Raw genomic sequence first — 19,153 nt, 5'->3', positions numbered from 1 at the left:
AAAATCACTGTCAATCTGATCGTACTGCATGATGGCCAGGGCACTAGCTTCAGGGTTAGTGTCCCTGAGTTTGAAATTTATGAGCTAGCGACTCTGCAAATTATTTAATGTCTCTGGTTTCAAAATCAATGTATTTAATGTCTCTGGTTTCAAAATCAATGAAATGTGGATAATAGTACCTACTTCAAAGTATTGAAATTATTAACATAAAAAGTGCTTAGAATAAGTGAGGCAGGAGGATCACAAGTTCAAGGCCAGCCTGGGAAAATCAGGAAGACTCTACCTCAAAATTAAAAATAAAAAGGGTTAGGGTGTAACTTAGTAGTAGAAAGCCCCCAAGTTCAATTTCTAGTGCCCCTCCTCCCCCCAAATGCTTACAGTGTCTCAATGAGTTTTCAGCTATTCTTTTTATTGCTGCATCAATTGGCAGAGCTCAAGTTTTGAATGTTGGCTCCTCTCAACACTTTTGAATTATTAAGATCAACTGTTAGTTGAGGGACTTGTGGTTCAGAAGGTTCAGAAGTTTTTAGGAATTGGCCTGCCCTCCACAGGATTTGATTCTGAGGCATCTAGCAGGCTGGCTAGGTTGCTTCTCTTCGAATGAAGAAATGTGCAAGTTACAGTTAACGATGAAATTACTGGCAAACACCATTTAGAAAACCCCCACATCTTCCACCAAGATCCTTGTGCTTTGATAAAATTCCTCCATTATTTTTTGCTCCTCACTGGCAGAGTCTGATAAAGCTCAGAGATGCTCTTGGTGAGCTGGGTGTGGTCGATGGTAATAGCAGCTCCCTGAGTGCAGCCCATCACAAACCTGGCATGGCACTCATGTCCCCTGGGGGTGACACACTGCTAATCTCTCCTTGTGGTCCCTTATCACTATTTAAAACGAGCTTTCTCTCTGTGGTACAGAATATGGTTGAGGTTTGGGTCTGCTAGACAGCCCCTGCCCCACTGGCCACCCAGGACTCTTTGGCACTTTTGCTCCCCGGCAATGATTCCTTGTTAGAGCAGCCCTTGAAGGGCACCTCTCACCACATGAACATGAGACCCTGCTCTCTTGCGACAGCGGGTGAGGAGGGAGATGTGACAAGACTACAGTCCAGGGGGTATGATCCCATCGTCCTACAGGTACCAGGGGCACAGCACATGTCTTCATGTGTATAGCTGTCCCTCAGGATCTGCTAGGGACTAGTTCTAGCGTGTGCCACAGACAGGCTGCGTACGATACGTTAGCATTAACGCAAATTTCTCAATAAAACCCAAAATGCATTTAACTTGGTTTTTAACTTGGCAGTTGAGTGGCCTTCTCTGCTTTGGCCTGGATCAGTCTTCTCTTCTTTCTCCCTTATGCATATCTTCTGCTCTACTTTAAATCATTACTTGATGATGTATAACACTCCAGTCAGTATAGATACCATATAAGTAGCTGGTACCCTGTATTGTTCAGGGAATAATGATTGGGGAAAAAGTCTGGATGTGTTCAGTACAGAAGCAATTTTTTTTTCCTGAATATTTTCAATCCATAGTTGGCTAAACTGGTGTGTACGAAACCATAGAGAGGGCTGACTATATTTTGTCTTGAGAGCTGCCAGAATTTTCTGTTTGTACAGAGTAGCAATGCTTAAGATGAATATTAAGGGAACAGATGGACAACAGAAACCTCTGAAACATCTCTAGGCCTTTTCCCAAAATTGTAATTCTTCCTTCACACATTACCTGTTCTGTCTCCTGGCATGGGAACATGCCCTGATAAGATCGCTATAGAGAGAGACTTGAACTGTGGGCGAGAGTGTCTGTCAAGCTCGGGTGGGCACATGCCCAATCTGAAAAGTCCTGTCAAGCTCGGGTGGGCACATGCCCAATCTGAAAAGTCAAAGGAACACAGAGAGCAGACGCAGAACAGGCTCAAGACTGGACGCGGCCTGCCAGCTGTCGCATCCGCACTTCACTGGAGCGCCATCAAGACGCAGGCCAGATCTGAGCACTGCGGCAGAGTGTATACCAGCAGGACACTGAGAATCCAACAAGCTCCTGCAGGCGCCGGGACAGGACACTTAGAAACATACTCCGCCTTTAGCACACAGACTACTCCTGACTCCACTAATGCCATGAAGAGGTTCCCAGACATGGCAGTCACACCATCTCCTGCAGTGCTGAATCACTGCGGGCCTTTGTCTTGAGGAAGTGGGAGCAGTGACATGTGGGGCAGATGGAGTGATGAGGCTGTTCTCAGCTCTGGGAGAGTCCCAGCTAATACACCACACCCACCCGTCTTCCCAGAGACTGTTTTCTCTTTACAGGAAGGTACTGGAAGTGCATTTTAGACAAATAACTGAATCATCATGGCGACCCTGTTATTTCTGCCTGGGGCCACGTTTCCTAGTTTGGACACTGATTCTATGTAACTAAAATTTCCAGCCTTGTTTCTAACAGTCACTGTGTGGAAAACTGGTACATATTATTTCCTCACAATGGAATTTTTAATTGAGCAAGTATTAAGTAGTTATTGAAAATCTCTATGGAATGAACCTAAGTTGTGTGAGAAAGCAGCTGTGAGTCCCTTCATCCTGGCTGGGAACTTTTTAAGCAAATCTGACTTATTGCAAACCATCCCTGACTCAAAACCAAGGCAAATCAAAATAAAGAACAATGCTCCAACATTTTCAGGGAACAAAGAGGGATTGGGTGAGGAAAGAGGAGACATCTTATGAACAATCCTTTTCTTCAACAAACTGTAATGTACATTTAAAGAAGCATCTGCTCTAAGAGAAGACAAAACCTCTTTCAAATAAGATAACACCAGACATGAAAGCACCAGATTTTCAAAAAGCCTTTCGGAAACAGACTGCATTAAAAGTTGTGGTATGGAACCTTAGATTTTTCGTAGAAGTGTAAAAATGCACAACACGTTGTGCACCATGCCTCAGGTTGGGTGGCAGGGTGTGTATGGCTGCCATGGTGAAACCCAGCCATGTCACCTGAGTATGAAAGGTGTATTGGCAGGAAGGTGGGTGATGTAGAAGTGACTACTCATGTGTGCAGCTGATCTCCTTCCACTTAGTCTTCTAGAGACCTCCTTGAGTTCACTGTTCAGTTTATTTTCAGAAAGTGTCTTTGGGGACTGTGTGTAAGGCGGCTTCCTTTTTTTAGTTGTAGTTGGACAGAATACCTTTATTTTAATGTGGTGCTGAGGATTGAATCCAGAGCTTTACCTGTGCTAGGCGAGTGCTCTACCATTGAGCCATAACCCCAGCCCGTGGGTTTCCTTTTTTTTTAGGGGCATGTTTCTGACCTGGGTACTAACTGGGGAACTGATTGCCTCCACCAGTGAATCAAGATCAGCAGATCCTCTCCAAGGACTCCAGCACATCAGGACAAGAGCCATGTTGGGATGTGTCTCGCGTCTCGGGAAAGTGGGTTTCTTTTCTATACTTGGCTCCAATGTCATAGGTGAAGTGCCAAACATGCAAGAATCCAAGTACTCTGACAGGAACCATCCCGGGTAATTCTGCTTATGCCTGCTAGACAACATGCATCATTAAATAAACCATCCTCTGACTATATTTATGAAATGATATGTCTGCCTAGTAATGAGCCTATATTATTTAAACATTCAAGTGGAGGCTCATTCAATTTACTCTTTTTTTTTAAGATAGAGGGGGGAGAGAGAGAGAGAGAGAGAGAGAGAGAGAGAGAGAGAGAGAGAGAGAGAGAGAGAATTTTAATATTTTATTTTTTAGTTATCGGCGGACACAACATCCTTGTTTGCACGTGGCGCTGAGGATCGAACCCGGGCTGCACGCACGCCAGGTGAGCGCGCTACCACTTGAGCCACATCCCCAGCCCTCAATTTACTCTTGCCTGCCAATATTTTTGTTTTTCATCTACTTGTGCTGATCCTACTCACATGTATTTCATGGAGAAACTGAAGCTATGAAGCAGTCATTCAAGTAATAAGAGAGAAGAAGACAGTATCTAATAAACTGACAAACATTCAAAGATAATTCTCATGTTGTGTGTACAGGAAAAAAAATAAATCTAGAGAAGTTGAAAACTATTTCAAATTCTTTGTGGATACTGGGGACTTGTTTTTGGGAAAAAGTGAATTCCAAAACAGTGTGCTTCCAAGTTTTGCAGTGTACATTTCAAATTTACCCTAAAGGCAGTTCAACCTCACTGATGTGCAGAAGGTATCCAAAGTATTCCTCAAAATAGCCATAATTATTGAGATGATATCTACATGAAAATGCTCTATGAAAATACATGGTAATTTCTGCTGGTACAGGGTAATGCACAAAATTAAACCTAAAACACACCTCCCGCCCCTAAGAACTTGCAACCTAGTTGGGAACTAAGACTAAAACACAGCGCAGATCATTAAGCATTTAGAAATAGCATGAAATTGGGATTGGGGTTATGGCTAACCTAGCACATGCAAGGCCCTGGTTTGGTCCTCAGCACCACATAAAAATAAATAAAGTTATTGTATCCAACTATAACTACTATATATATATATATATATATATATATATATATATATATATATATGTGTGTGTGTGTGTAGTTGTATATAGTTGTACATAGATAGATAGATAGTAGTTTAATATATATATATATTTAGAGCATGAAATTAAGACCTGATTCGGAACATAGAGAATGGCTTGAGTGTAAAATTGTACAGTGATGCAATCTATATGGAATTTGTTTCTTGGTTCCCACTGCCACTTGGCAGAACTTGGAAGAAACTGCTCTCTACCAGCTACAGTGGTGTATAGGTTCCTACCATCATTGACATGTGGTTTGGAAATTGAAGTTTTTTTTTTTTTTTTTTTCTCCTTGAAAGGACATGGCCAGCAATCTGTGAACCCACTTCAAAGAAAACAGTCAATGGATACTGTTAAGTTCTTTGGAGAAAATAAGAAACCTGTCCAACCTCAATCTGTGGCAGCTGGAGATCTACTTCACTCAAGAAACTGGGAGATCTATCTAGATTGATTCAACATCAAAATTAATGTGTTCTGAAGGCTTTTTCTCCTTCAACTTTCCTTTCTGCCTGCAAGAAGGAACTGAGAAAATGAAGTGCTCACAAGTAAGTGGATGAGCAGCCCTTCAAAGGGACTAATGCTTTGGGGTCCCCAGTGTGGAGGGGATGACTCAGGGGAAGTATAGAAAAGCCAGTGGGCACAGGGGATTAACTTGGAGGGTCTGACCTGCAGGGATCAGGTTCACACAAGGCTCCCTTGCTTTTGCGTGGAGGTTAAAAACATCCCTTTCACTTTCCTTTTCTTTCAATCAAGGATTGTCAATGGGAAAACAAAATTAACTTAACAAAAAGGAAGCTCTTTCACGGGGGTAGAGTTCCTGGGAACAGCATCTTCCAGATCTTGTACTTTATGCTCTAAACTGGTGCCTGCAGGCAGTTCACCTTCAGATATATCCACAGAAACAGTGCGCTGTCAGGTTTTAGTACTACAAGATCAAATGTAGGCTGTGGTATTGCACAGACTTACAAATTAGTTCCTCTATGAAATGAAACTCAACTGGATACAGAAAATTAAAGTGAATCCCTAATTGTCATCATCAGTCATCCAGCTAAATATGGAACCTTGGAACTAGGGGAGGATAAATACTGAACACTAGGAGCCCTAGAGAAACTAATCACTTCAATGACTCCTGGTTGGAATTCATCTAACTTTAAAATACCTCAGTGCTTCTTGGAAAGGCCTGAGTGAAAAACCAGGGCACATGTTCCATAGGGCCTTTGGGCTTGTTCCCTAGAAGTGGGGCCTGACCAATCTTTCTGTTAGGTTCAACTCACTGGATCTACTTAACTTCAGTTTTACATATTTTTACATATAAAATGTGGTGAGGTAGCTGGTTAGCTGTGAGGTGGGGGCAAAGTCAAGGTTTGTCAAATGGAGAGCTCTGTTCTTATAGGTTGCTCACCTCCAGAGATTCCTCCTTTGTTCATAGGGGAGCTCCAGGGCAGGGTCCCCACATGAGTATTAGGATAAATCTAATTGATACATGGCTACTCTCCTTAGAAGACTCTGATGAGTAGGTGGCCAGACTAGCATGGTTAAAGACCCTCCAAACCTCTACCCAGCCCAGCAAGAGACCCAACTTTTACCCTAGGGCACGCCCTAAAGCAAGGCAGGAAAGTGAGGCTGTTTTGAATGACAGACCTAAGGACTGAAGATGACTTACTGATCTGAGATACAGACTGGGAAGCAGAACTGAGATGTGTCATGCTAACTAAGATGATTAAAATTACAGAGGACAAAAGATGCTGGAGAGTAGATGTTTCCTTTTTGTTCCCATTTTAAAAATTCTATAGCTCCTCCTTCCAAGCAAGGTAAGTTAGTTCCTAAATTTTGAATTTCTCCCTGCTGTCAGGCATCTTGTTAGAGGCTGGCTGCAAATCAAAAGGCATCTCAATTTTCCTACCATATGCTACCTTGTAAGGAGGTAGTACTGTCTTAGTGTTATAATGCTGTGCAATTTATTCAAAACCAACAAACACTGGTTATTGTTAAGCACAGTTCAGGCGTTGTGCTGGGCAGGCACATAAAAAAGATGAGAAAACAGTTTTTGACTTCTAGGAGCTTCCAGTTTAGTGGGATTGACACATGTTAAATGCAGATGAGCATCCTCAGGGTGCTTTGCAGACAGAATCTAACTCATGTATGTTAAAGGAGACCCCTGTAGGGAGAAGGCAGGCTGTGAACAGTCTTGAAGGGTGAGGCAGAGACATGCAGGTTAAAGAGAACCAAAGGGGTCTGAGGTATTGGAAACTATAGAAAGACTGAAAAGAGAAATGATGCAATGTGATGTACTAGGACTAGTACCTGTAGTTCAGTATTGGAAGAAAATAAATAGAAGGCAGGTAATGGATGAAGAAGGACTCTAGTCACCTTTGGCTTGCAATGTCATTCTTGGAATCCTGTATCTTTTCTTCTGGGAGAGGGAGAGGACATGATTTTTAGCACAAAAGTGATGCTGAAGTATATATACATTTTAAGTCTCTCTAGCTGCAGTCAAGAAGATGATTATGTGTGAGAGATGACACAGGTGGCTGGGGGGATCCAGTCCTGGATTTTCAGCTGGAGTATCTGGGTGGATACTGATTCCACTAACTTTAGTGGGAGAGAGCACTGATCTAGTTTTGGAGAGAATGAACCTAAGGTGACTGAGGCCAGGCAGCCTGATTCTCAGGAGAAAATTTAGGACAAGAGATGAGTATCTGAGAGTCTCTTAAGATAAACAGTAACCAAAAACTTTAGACTAGATACACTCTGTCAGCCAAAAATGAAATTCAGGGTAACACCAACAATTAAGAGCAAGAGTCCACAAAGGAGAAAGAGTACAAGATGGGAAGAAAAGAGAGATCAAGGGACAGCACATTTCAAAGTTCATGCAACAGATAAGACACAGCAAAGAAGAAGCCAGGAAAGTCCCCAAGTTTGATAATCACAAAGTAAATATTAGGGGTTGCACTGTGTTGTGTCTCTGACCCCACCCCAAACAAAACAAAACAACAAAAAACATTAGAGTCCTAACCCCATAATGCTTCATAATTCACAGTGTGACCTCCTTTTTAAAGTTACAATGAGGTCATTAGTTAGGTTGGGCCTTAATCCAAGCATGGCTGGTGTTCTGGGAAGAAGGGGAAGTTTGAATCCAGAGGCAGACACACTCAGAGGGAAGCAAACGCTGTGAGGTCACCATGTATGAGTCAAGGAGAGAGGCCCGGAATGGATTCTTTCCCCTAAGGCCTCAGGAGGAATCAACCCTGCCATACCCTGACCTTCAATTTCTGGTCTTCGGAACTCTGCGACACTAAATTTTGGTTGTTTAAGCCACTCAATTTATGGTGTTTTGTTGTGGTTGTCCTAGCAAACAAATATAAGAAGTTTATCAAGAAGAATTTCAATTGCAAACTTAAGGGGAAGACTGGAGAGAGCTGAGGTGTGAATAGGACGTGAGGAAGTGAAGACCACACTTCAAAAATGCTTACATGAGAATGAGTTAGAGAGGAGCACTGCTTAGTTTTAGTTTGAAGATCACAGACTTGAGTGATTTCAAACACAAATGGATATCTTTTTCCAGAAAATTCCTGGCATAAAGTAGTTCGCACATACGTTCACTGAACTCTGTGATGTTAAAAACGTCTATTGTAGTCATGCTCACAATTTTTTTGTTTCTGGTATTGTTTGTGAATTTCCTCTCACTTTCTCACTGCTTAGTCTTGCCAGAGATATGCTATCTTGTTAATAAAAAAATTAAAGTTTTTGTTAGAAAAAAGTAATTACAAGTAAAATACAGAGATGGTAATTATAGAACAGAGAGGCAATGAGAGGCAGAGCAAGGCCCTGATGGAACAGGATTTCAAAGACAGCTCTGAAACCTTTGTCCTTAGGACCTTGGGGAAGGAGAGGAGAAAGCGTGGGTGTAGGTGTGGATCCCTATATTGAAAAGATGTAGTCAGCTAATGATCTCAATGCTAATCACCGGCCTAGAGCTAGCTAGGGGACTGTACATGTTGTTAAAAGGGAGAAATACTGCTGGGAGAGGCAGAGAGAAGCCAAGTGGGGACCAGTGGTACTGAGGGTCTGGTTAAAATGAAGATGTATAAAATTCCATGGTGTCAATCCTTATTGCCCAGGTATAACAGGATCAGTAGGGTGGATTATTGTAGGATCAATGCCAGTTCATGGTTCTTCCAAGCAGATGTGACCAAGGGTTGCTGTACAAGAAATCTGAGGATGTCACTAAAGAAATGGTTTTAGTGCTCAGAAGTGGAGACCAGATTCTGTAGGAATGAGAAATGGATAAAGAGAAACCCATAACAACAGTGAAAATGAAAGGGTGTCTTTGTATCTCAGATCAGGTGTCCTGGGAGTGAGACTGAGTGATACTGAATGGGATGTTGGCTAGAAAAGTTCCTGAGTGTAGTGTTCTTGATAAGGACAACAGAGCAGGACAACAGGGGGAAGGGGCTAATGTGGAGTGAACATAAAGACTGTGGGGATTGAAGTCCAGGTACTGCTGGGGTGGGAAGGTGTCACGCTCCTCAAAGGACATGTCCTAAGGGTGGGAAGTCTATTTTAAGGATGGCCATCCGGTAGAATGAAGGCTGGTGCATTAGAGGGTTGGATTTTGCAATGCTTTACAAGTCAGAGAGCTCCTTACCTCTGGGTCCACTTCAATTAATGCTTGGACAACCCGTGCCCAGCAAAAGCTGAATTTTTTAGTCTTATTTGTTGATATAAATATAAATTTTAAAAATCAAAATGAGAGTTGTTGTTCTTACTATAAGAAGCATCATGTACTAAAGTTATACATATTACATAAATGACTACTGATAAAATTTTGGAGAACATACCAGAAACTCCTGGTGGTGTCTTGATGAATTTTCCATTAAAATGACCAATTACAGCTTCGCATTTTTCTGTAGATTCCATCCTATTTATGAAAACAAAGTTCATAAGTATGTAGCAGTCTCTTAGCTTTCATTTTGTTTTGTGCATGCACAAACATTCTTTTAGGCTTTTTGGATACAAATGAAATCAGGCAAAAATATATGTATATAATAGTTTATACTTTTATCTGTTGCTTTTACAGTTCTCCAGAGAAATAACTGAAACTATAGAGTATGTTCTAAATCATATAAGAAAGAAATTATATTGAGTGTTTTAATATCAAATATATAAATTCATTCTGATTGTTGAAAAATTGAGAAAAGCAATGTATAAAATCTTTCTTAGTCATGATATTGAGTTAAAAGCAACAGTTTAAAATACTAGTATATTTGCTACTTGTTAGAATATTGGTTATTTTAAACATGGTCTTCCCTTTTAAGTATTCATAAAATGACAGACTAAAGAGTTGTGATAATAGCTAGTGTCAATCAGAGGATGTGTCTCACATGACTTTTATATTTTCTCCAGGTTTAAAATTAAATTAGTGAAGTCAATTATATACTTCTTTGTCATCTTGGCTTTGGAGGAGTTAATTAAAGGCTGAAGCCTAACTTCATAACTTGTTTTATATCTACAGGTGGCTAAAAACATTTGAGAAACATTTCTGAGTATTTAAATTACTTTGACTTATATTTCTTTGATAGAAGAAACACAGAATAATCTACTTAAAATACACCATATTCCTGAACTACCCAGAGTATTACACCTCAGTTCTAATGGATAGTGACAATGTGAAAAACAGCAGCATTTAATTGGGCTCAGTCTTTGGATAGGTACCCCTGGTCTGCTTTCAGAAGAATATCCACGGAAGTGAGGAGATGTTGTCGAGCCAATTGGTGTCCCACCCAGATCACCAATGAAGTGTGCACTTGAGATGCTGGCCCTGATGACTTGCTATTTACTGATATATTAGCTTTATTATAAAATTGTCTGGCCTAACAGAACAATGGACTAAAAGCCAGAAGAACTAATTAATGGCCCTTGCCCACTAGTGGATGATGGAAAAGTCCCTCTGTGCCTCAGTTTTCTCATATATAAAGTAATATGTAATAATAATGCTTTATTCATAACACAGGTCTGTGGCAGGATGTGACTGTCTTCTATATGAAAGTAAAATGTCAGCATTTTTTCTTCCAAAGTCTAAGTTAACAATTTAAAACACATAGATATTGTTATTACAGAAGACTAACAAGTTCCTAAATAATGTATCATGTAAAATCAGATTTTTTTTAAATGGGCTTTAGGATTAGAATTTATCTGGAAATCAAAGCTCTTTCTGTTTTATATATTTTCTCTAGAAACCAAATTAATGATTACACTAAAGAATCCTTTCTGGGGAGGAAGAGATAAAATGGAGGAATAAGATACTTTAGTTATATCTGGAGCACTTATTTCTTAAAAAACTAAAGTGAGAATTATAAGATATATAAATTTATGTGGTAGTTAGGTGTTAAATTCTTTTCTTTCATAAATGTTTGAAAAATCTAATTAACTCACTTTATTGATGATGAATCACATTTCTGTTTAAAGAGAAAAAAACATACTGATTTATCTATGAAATTTAGGAGACTGGTTGTCATTTTAAAGAAATTTAATTTCTTAAAAATTAATTTAATCAGAACATAAGACACAAACACTTTCAGAATTATTGATCATATAATACTTCTTTGCCTTGAGCCAGCAAATATGTGTGCTCAGTTTCAAGAATACTAATGAAATTGCAAAAGATTTTTTAAAAATTACATGTAAATTTACACTGGTGCCCATAAGCCTGGCTTAAATTTGCTTGATTATTTTTTTTAATTTGTAGGATAACTCAACAGAGCTTCTGCTGGTGTAATAATGGGAGGGCAACATGCTTACCTAGCAAAGCCAACACCGCGACTTGTACCACTGGAATCACGTAGTATTCTTGTAGAAATAACTTGTCCAAAGGGTTTGAGCATATTTTCAAGTTCTTGCTCATCCATGGACAGGGGCAAATTAGAAATATACAGGTTGGTAGGATCCTGTTCCTGTTGCTAAAGCAGAACAGAGAATTGTCTATCAATTTCTAGGAGAAGGTGAGATATTTATGTTAACATATCTAATTGTATGTAGGCACCCTCTTTGCTCACATCCTTTTAAAGTATTATCTAGTGAAACCATGGGATCCATGGAACACTAAAATCACCTTGGACACTTGAAAACAGTGTCCACACTTTGGACAGTGTGTACAGGTCTGACCTAGTTCCAGAGCCCTTCTCGGCAGAGGTGGAAGTGGCATCATGTTGGAAAGGGTGATGCTGAGTTGAAGGGGTGCCCTTCAGAAACCACAGCTCTCAGCTCTTTTCAATGTTTCCAAAAATAACCAACGTCTCTTCCATTGCTATTTTTAGGAGTTCATTTCAGGCAGGAGGCTATTACTGCTAATAATTCAATTTAGAGATACATGAGAAAGATTTCTGGATCAAGTCACGTGGATTCCAGTATAGGCTTTCCCCAATCTGCCCTATGGCAAAGTCCATATGACTTTCAAGTAGTGATCAGCGATGGAAAAAGAAGAGCTCCTAACTTAATCCAAAAGAGAAACTCAAAAGCCATATAAAATGGTAAACTCTGGGCAGATCAAATTTTAGAATCTTTTAAAAGCTGAACTCAAGAGTAGATGGAGAGAGAAGGTGTGCTAACTCCGTGCTATACAAAGAGTGATACAGGGACCGGTAATACTGTTAGGAATTATCTGGGAGCTATTCGAAATGCAGAGTCTCAGGCCCTACTTCAGACCTGCAGAATCAAAAGCTGCATTTTAACAAGATACTCAAGTGACTCATAAGCATATGAAAACCTGAGAAGCAGTACTCTTAGATAATTTTCCATCTGACTTTAGTTTGTTGGGGGTAGAATCAGCTAGAATCAGATATGATTGCCAGTAAATGCAACGTTACGAGGAGTAGGGTATGTCAATCACCAGGAAAAAAGTTTACCTGACAACTAGAATATTTTCTGACCAGATCAAAACTCACTTCTGCAAATATGAGATTAGTGTAACCTTAATTTAAAATTAGCCTTTCCATTCCCTCTAAAATCTGGAACAAGACATGGATGCCCTCTCTCACCACTTCTGTTCAACATAGTTCTCAAATCACTGGCCAGAGCAATTAGACAGACGAAAGAAATTAAAGGCATAAAAATAGGAAAAGAAGAACTCAAATTATCACTATTTGCAGATGACATGATTCTATACCTAGCAGACCCAAAAGGGTCTACAAAGAAACTATTAGAGCTAATAAATGAATTCAACAAAGTGGCAGGATATAAAATCAACATGCATAAATCAAAGGCATTCCTGTATATCAGCGACGAATCCTCTGAAATGGAAATGAGGACAACCACCCCATTCACAATATCCTCAAAAAAAAATAAAATACTTGGGAATCAACCTAACAAAAGAGGTGAAAGACTTATACAATGAAAACTACAGAACCCTAAAGAGAGAAATAGAAGAAGATCTTAGAAGATGGAAACATATACCCTGTTCATGGATAGGTAGAACTAACATCATCAAATTGGCGATATTACCAAAAGTTCTCTATAGGTTTAATGCAATGCCAATCAAAATCCCAACTGCATTTCTTGTAGAAATAGAGAAAGCAATCATGAAATTCATATGGAAAAATAAAAGACCCAGAATAGCAAAAACAATGCTAAGCAGGAAGTGTGAATCAGGAGGTATAGCTATACCAGACTTCAAACTATACTACAGAGCAATAGTAACAAAAACAGCATGGTACTGGTACCAAAACAGGCGGGTGGACCAATGGTACAGAATAGAGGACACAGAATCCAATCCACAAAATTACAACTATCTTATATTTGATAAAGGGGCTAAAAGCATGCAATGGAGGAAGGATAGCATCTTCAACAAATGGTGTTGGGAAAACTGGAAATCCATATGCAACAAAATGAAACTGAATCCCTTTCTCTCGCCATGCACAAAAGTTAACTCAAAGTGGATCAAGGAACTTGATATCAAATCAGAGACATGGCGTCTGATAGAAGAAAAAGTTGGCTATGATCTACATACTGTGGGATCGGGCTCCAAATTCCTCAATAGGACACCCATAGCACAAGTGTTAATAACTAGAATCAACAAATGGGACTTACTCAAACTAAAAAGTTTTTTCTCAGCAAAAGAAACAATAAGAGAGGTAAATAGGGAGCCTACATCCTGGGAACAAATCTTTACTCCTCACACTTCAGATAGAGCCCTAATATCCAGAGTATACAAAGAACTGAAAAAATTAAACAATAAGATAACAAATAACCCAATCAACAAATGGGCCAATAACCTGAACAGACATTTCTCAGAGGAGGACATACAATCAATCAACAAGTATATGAAAAAATGCTCACCATCTCTAGAGTCAGAGAAATGCAAATCAAAACCACCCTAAGATACCATCTCACTCCAGTAAGATTGGCAGCCATTAGGAAGTCAAACAACAAGTGCTGGCGAGGATGTGGGGAAAAGGGTACTCTTGTACATTGCTGGTGGGACTGCAAATTGGTGCGGCCAATTTGGAAAGCAGTATGGAGATTTCTTGGAAAGCTTGGAATGGAACCACCATTTGATCCAGCTATTCCCCTACTCGGTCCATTCCCTAAAGACCTAAAAAGAGCACACTATAGGGACACTGCTACATCCATGTTCATAGCAGCACAATTCACAATAGCAAGACTGTGGAACCAACCTAGATGCCGTTCAATAGACGAATGGATTAAAAAAAATGTGGCATTTATACACAATGGAGTATTACTCTGCATTAAAAAATGACAAAATCATAGAATTTGTAGGGAAATGGATGGCATTAGAGCAGATTATGCTAAGTGAAGCTAGCCAATCCCTTAAAAACAAATGCCAAATGTCTTCTTTGATATAAGGAGAGTAACTAAGAACAGAGTAGGGACGAAGAGCCTGAGAAGAAGATTAACATTAAACAGGGATGAGAGGTGGGAGGGAAAGGGAGAAAGAAGGGAAATTGCATGTAAATGGAAGGAGACCCTCAGGGGTATACAAAATTACATACAAGAGGAAGTGAGACAATAATATATACAATGTTCCAAAACAGGGAAAAATCAATAGAAATGGTTTTAGGTACTAAAGTTTTCCAATGCAGACCTCTACCAACCCAGTAAACTGCCCAGTTCCTCTATTAGCCATCTCCCTTTGGCCTTAGTCTCCCCTAAGTTTCTGAGGCTTTCCTGGAGTGCCAGCGAGTATTTGTTTGTATAGAAATCTGGCCCTGCACCAACCAGCACAGAGTTCTTGGTCCTTAGTGTGGGTCTTGAGAGAACCTGTGGCTTCAATGAGCTCAAGGACATTTCCTGTGCCCCTCACACTTCAGACTCTCACTATAAAATAACTATGACCTAGTCCTGCTTTTTACAGCTTCCAATTAAAAAAGAGAGAGGGAAGCACATAGTGAAGGCTAGGTGTGTGCAAGTCAAGATGAGAGGACAGCAGTGGTGAGGGACACTTTGTTGAGAGGAAAGGGGAATTGAGGAACAAAAAGAAGGCAAGAGGTTGAAACCAACTGTGAAAGGCTATCCAGGAGTTTGGTTTTATTGTATCATCCCTTGCTGCTTAGACTTTCCTACGTAAGGAATGCTAAGGACAAGGAGATTGCGTATCCAGAAGAGTCCATGGGCAAAAGCCAAAGCAGCCTTGCCAGGGCTGGAAAATTTCCTTGAAATCCTGTGCTTTATCTTAATATTGCTTTTTTACATTTTTTTAAAACAATTTGAACTTTAACAGAGAAAAAATATTTCTGATCTAATATCATGGAGTAACACTGATACCTCAGGAAGATAAACCATGTTTCTCTTATCTTTCACTTTTCTGGAAGGTAAGGAGGGGTAGGAGGAAAGACAAACTGTAGTTTGAAACTTACACCTTGAAAAATTGGGAGGCTTTGGAGACACAGAGCAGGGGAATTAGAGAACCAACATACCTTAGATTTTTGAATCATGTTTAGTCAGATTCAGAACCAAGTGGAAAACTCCCTAATCATAGGGCATTAAAATACTCTTTATACAAAAATATGGCATTTTAAAAATGTTACTTACAAAATTATGTGTATTATAGACTTTCTTTTTAAAATTATAATCATGAAGATCTCTCAATGACTAATGTTTAAGAGTGCTCATAGGAGAATTTGTTATAAATGAAGTAATTTTTAGAGTGAGGCTACAACGTAGATACTAAGTACTTCCCAAACTTGTGTTTTAGTTTCTTGCATCTATGAAGTTAATAATAAAAATGTTTCACATTCTACAAGGTCTTGATTCAAATGAGAAGTTTATCAATGAAGAAAAAAAATTGCTTAGAATCATGATCCAGAAAGAAATTGGACTTTTAGTTCTTTCTTGGATATAGTGAAAGAGAGTGATCTAAATAGATGTAAATATTTCCTATGACTTTTTTTTTGTGTTGTTTTCAACAGCAACAATTCTTGTTAGGTTTCTTCATTTGGGATGACCATTAGTGCTAATATTACTTATATTTCTTTTTCAATACTACCCATAATGTTAAAGTAATTTTAAAGTTAAAAAACAAACTAACCACCAAAGAATGGGGAGAAACTGCCTCTTGGAGCCACAAAAATATATAATTCCAAAGTGTCTGTGTGTTCTTTACCATACATTCATTATGAATAGAACATATAATATTTTCACTCACTGATGATGTTTTGCACACTGAGGATAATTTAGTCTCCCTAAAATCGGCAACAACCATAACTCTGTTGTATTATGTCTGAATAATAAGTTGCTATGTCTGAAAAATAAATGTATTCTGTCAATTATAGGTGGCTAAACAAAAGTAGGACCAACGGCCTCTTTATGTCCCTAGACATTGAAGGGATTCAAGGGCCTCTCTAACAAGTGGAAAACTAGATCCCACATCAGCCATGAGAGGGATAAATGGGTACTAATGTTCACTTAAGTAGAAAAGTGGGGCTTGGAGGTCCCACATGGTGTAAAGCACGCAGTCATCATCTGAAAGAAATTAACAAAAACCTCCCTGTGCATGTGGAATGGTTCCTAAAATGCAAGAAAGGGACTTGGCAGTAAGAGCAGACATCTGTTTTCTCTTGTACTGAATACCAACCAGCAGATAGCCACTCACGGGCATGTGACGGCAAACTGCTTGGAGCATGGTGGACTAGGGGTGTTGTGAGGACTAAATTCCTGCTCAGTGACTACCCATTTATTGAGAAAAATGTGCAAGCTTCCCATCAGCCAAGTAGCACCCAATGATCTGCTGACCTCCAGCAGGCCTCAGAAGGTACCAAAGGTTTAGAGAAGTCACACTGTTAACAGGTATCACTGATGTTTATTTACATATTACATCTTTGTTTCCAAGTTTAACATTAATAGGCTTTCCAAAAGGCCCAAGGCCATTTCTATTTGAGAAGTTTTATCGGGGTACTCCATGAATATGATTTTTAAATGTCCCTTTCGCCCTTTTACTTTTTGGACTGCGGATTGATCCCAGAGGTGATTTATATCTAAGCTATATCCCTAGGCCTTTTTAAAACTTTTATTTTGAGACAGGGTCTTGCTAAGTTGCTGAGGATGGCATCGAGTTTGCCATTCTCCTGTCTCCCCAATTGTGGGGATAACAGGCAAGAACCACCGGACCTAGCTAAAATCTCTCTCTTAATTCTTAATAACTGCCTAGGCTCAGAAGGAAGTTTTTTCCCCTCTTAAATGATTTTTTTATTATTATTAACAAAACAAAAAAAAAATATTACCACGTGGGAAGGACCAAGCAAGCCATCAAAAATACATGAATAATAATAATAATAATAATAATAATAATAATAATAAAATCCCTGGTCTCTAATGTTTCAATTTGCAGTTTTGAACATCTGTGGGATCCTTTCTGAACTCAATTAACATGTCAAACAACATTGCATTTCCCCCTTCCCTCACCAAAATGGCCCTTATTTTTTTCTGATTATGTTTAATATATGGATTTTCAACACATAGGTGTATCCTGATTTGTCCATTAAAGGAAAGGGGACAGTGACAGGCCCTTGTCATTCAAGCACAGGAGCCAGATTAACTTCCTTTAAAAATCCTCTCCCCAAAAGATGTATGCCAAAGACTCCTTTATCAAGACAGAACAAAGAGGCTAAGCCAAACGTGGACTTGCAAAACCCTTGAATTTATGGTACAGAACAAGAGATCTGCTAGCATTATAAAATACATTTTTTAACTATAAAGATATAATAAAAAAGAATTTAGATCAAAGAAACTCAAGTCATTCTACAGGGACCTGAAGAAATTCATACTATGGAAAATGTTGGCACATGGCCAGCATCTCTAATCCTGCACAATGGTCTTCCCCACAGATGATGGAGGAAGGGATCATTTCTCCTAGCCAATTTACAGTATAAAGCCTACCAAGGAGGTCTTTGAACAGAGCTCATTATCGACCCATGGGGAAGCTGGCATTCAAAGTGCACCATGGATATGACATGTAGTACCAATCTACACCCAGTCCTATGTTGACTAAAAGCATTGCAAAGAATTTTTCAAAATAGTATATATTTAATATAATATGCTGCTTAATATTCAGGCATTGGGAATGATCCTAGGGCAAGTGTTCAGGGGCACTCAAAAATGGCTTTTGCATTTTGTTAACAGGCTGACAAACGGGCCTTTTTCTAACTCTGATTCAGCTGAGGCCATAAAACAAGGGGTGTGTGGTACTTCCACATTACAGAGTGAGAAACCAGGTCATCAGAGAGAGCCTGCAAGGAACTGGCTGAGAACTGGTTTGGGATGCTTATGTGAACACTGCCTCTTGTCTGTCTATAAGAGATTGCACAAGTGGAAATAAGGTGCATGTGCTCTTTATGTGGAAAGAAAGGTGCATGTGCTCTGAGTCTCAATATATGGGCTGTTTCCCTCTCATTATCCAGCCAGCAGCAGGGGCTTCAACAGACCAATCCGCAGGCCTGGTCTGTGTCCCACGGGCTTGCTGGATACAATGGTCCAAGCCACACTCAAAAGGTGAGTAATCTGGAAGCAGAAATGCTGCTTGAAGGGGGCTACAAGTGTGGCTGGGAAGAAACTATTTGACTGCAGATGGCCGGTAAAGGTGGATCAGAAGTAGGCCCATAGGCAGAGTTGTCTCCAGGTTGTGTTAGATCCACCCCAGGAAGGTTGGGGGACGGGGAAGTCTTAGAAGAATGGTGTTGAGGATGGCCTTCCATTATGAGGTGCTGAGGTTTCCAGCCCAAGAACACATATACTCTAGCTTCAAGGGATAATGGGGAAAGATCAGATTGAAAGGAAAGGTGGGGTTGGGTAAACAACTAAGAAAAATGCCAGAAGCATTCCATGAGAGAAAGCATCAGTCTGCTGCCTGGCCAGAGAAATCAACCCCAGATTACCTCTGCTACTCCAACCCTGGAGGGTTAGAAGCTGCAAATAGGGAGCTGAAAGAAGGGGTGGGAGCAGGAGAAGCACTAGCTCTGGAAACAGAAACCACCCATGTTCCCATCCCACCGCAACCATGCTGTTTGGAACAGACCTGGATCAGGTGGAGAGACTCTCATGTTACACAACACTCAGAATTTGTCAAATAAACAGGGATGGATATTGAAACACTG

The 19,153-nt window shown here is 39.8% G+C and overlaps 1 non-coding gene and 1 pseudogene across 1 annotated transcript; both read right to left on the bottom strand.

Moving 5' to 3' along the window:
- The window catches only part of LOC143641000 (RNA-binding motif, single-stranded-interacting protein 1-like), a 158,017-nt pseudogene that overhangs the window by 16,659 nt on the left and 122,205 nt on the right, over nucleotides 1-19,153 (bottom strand).
- LOC143387504 (small nucleolar RNA SNORA3/SNORA45 family) lies at nucleotides 3,286-3,416 on the bottom strand. The gene has a single exon (XR_013089853.2). It is a non-coding gene; the product is annotated as a small nucleolar RNA SNORA3/SNORA45 family (small nucleolar RNA).

The sequence above is a fragment of the Callospermophilus lateralis genome, unplaced genomic scaffold (assembly GCF_048772815.1).
Source record: "Callospermophilus lateralis isolate mCalLat2 unplaced genomic scaffold, mCalLat2.hap1 Scaffold_82, whole genome shotgun sequence".
NCBI lineage: Eukaryota > Metazoa > Chordata > Mammalia > Rodentia > Sciuridae > Callospermophilus > Callospermophilus lateralis.
Note: the sequence above shows the minus strand (reverse complement) of the source record. Positions and strands in the feature narration are given on the sequence as shown.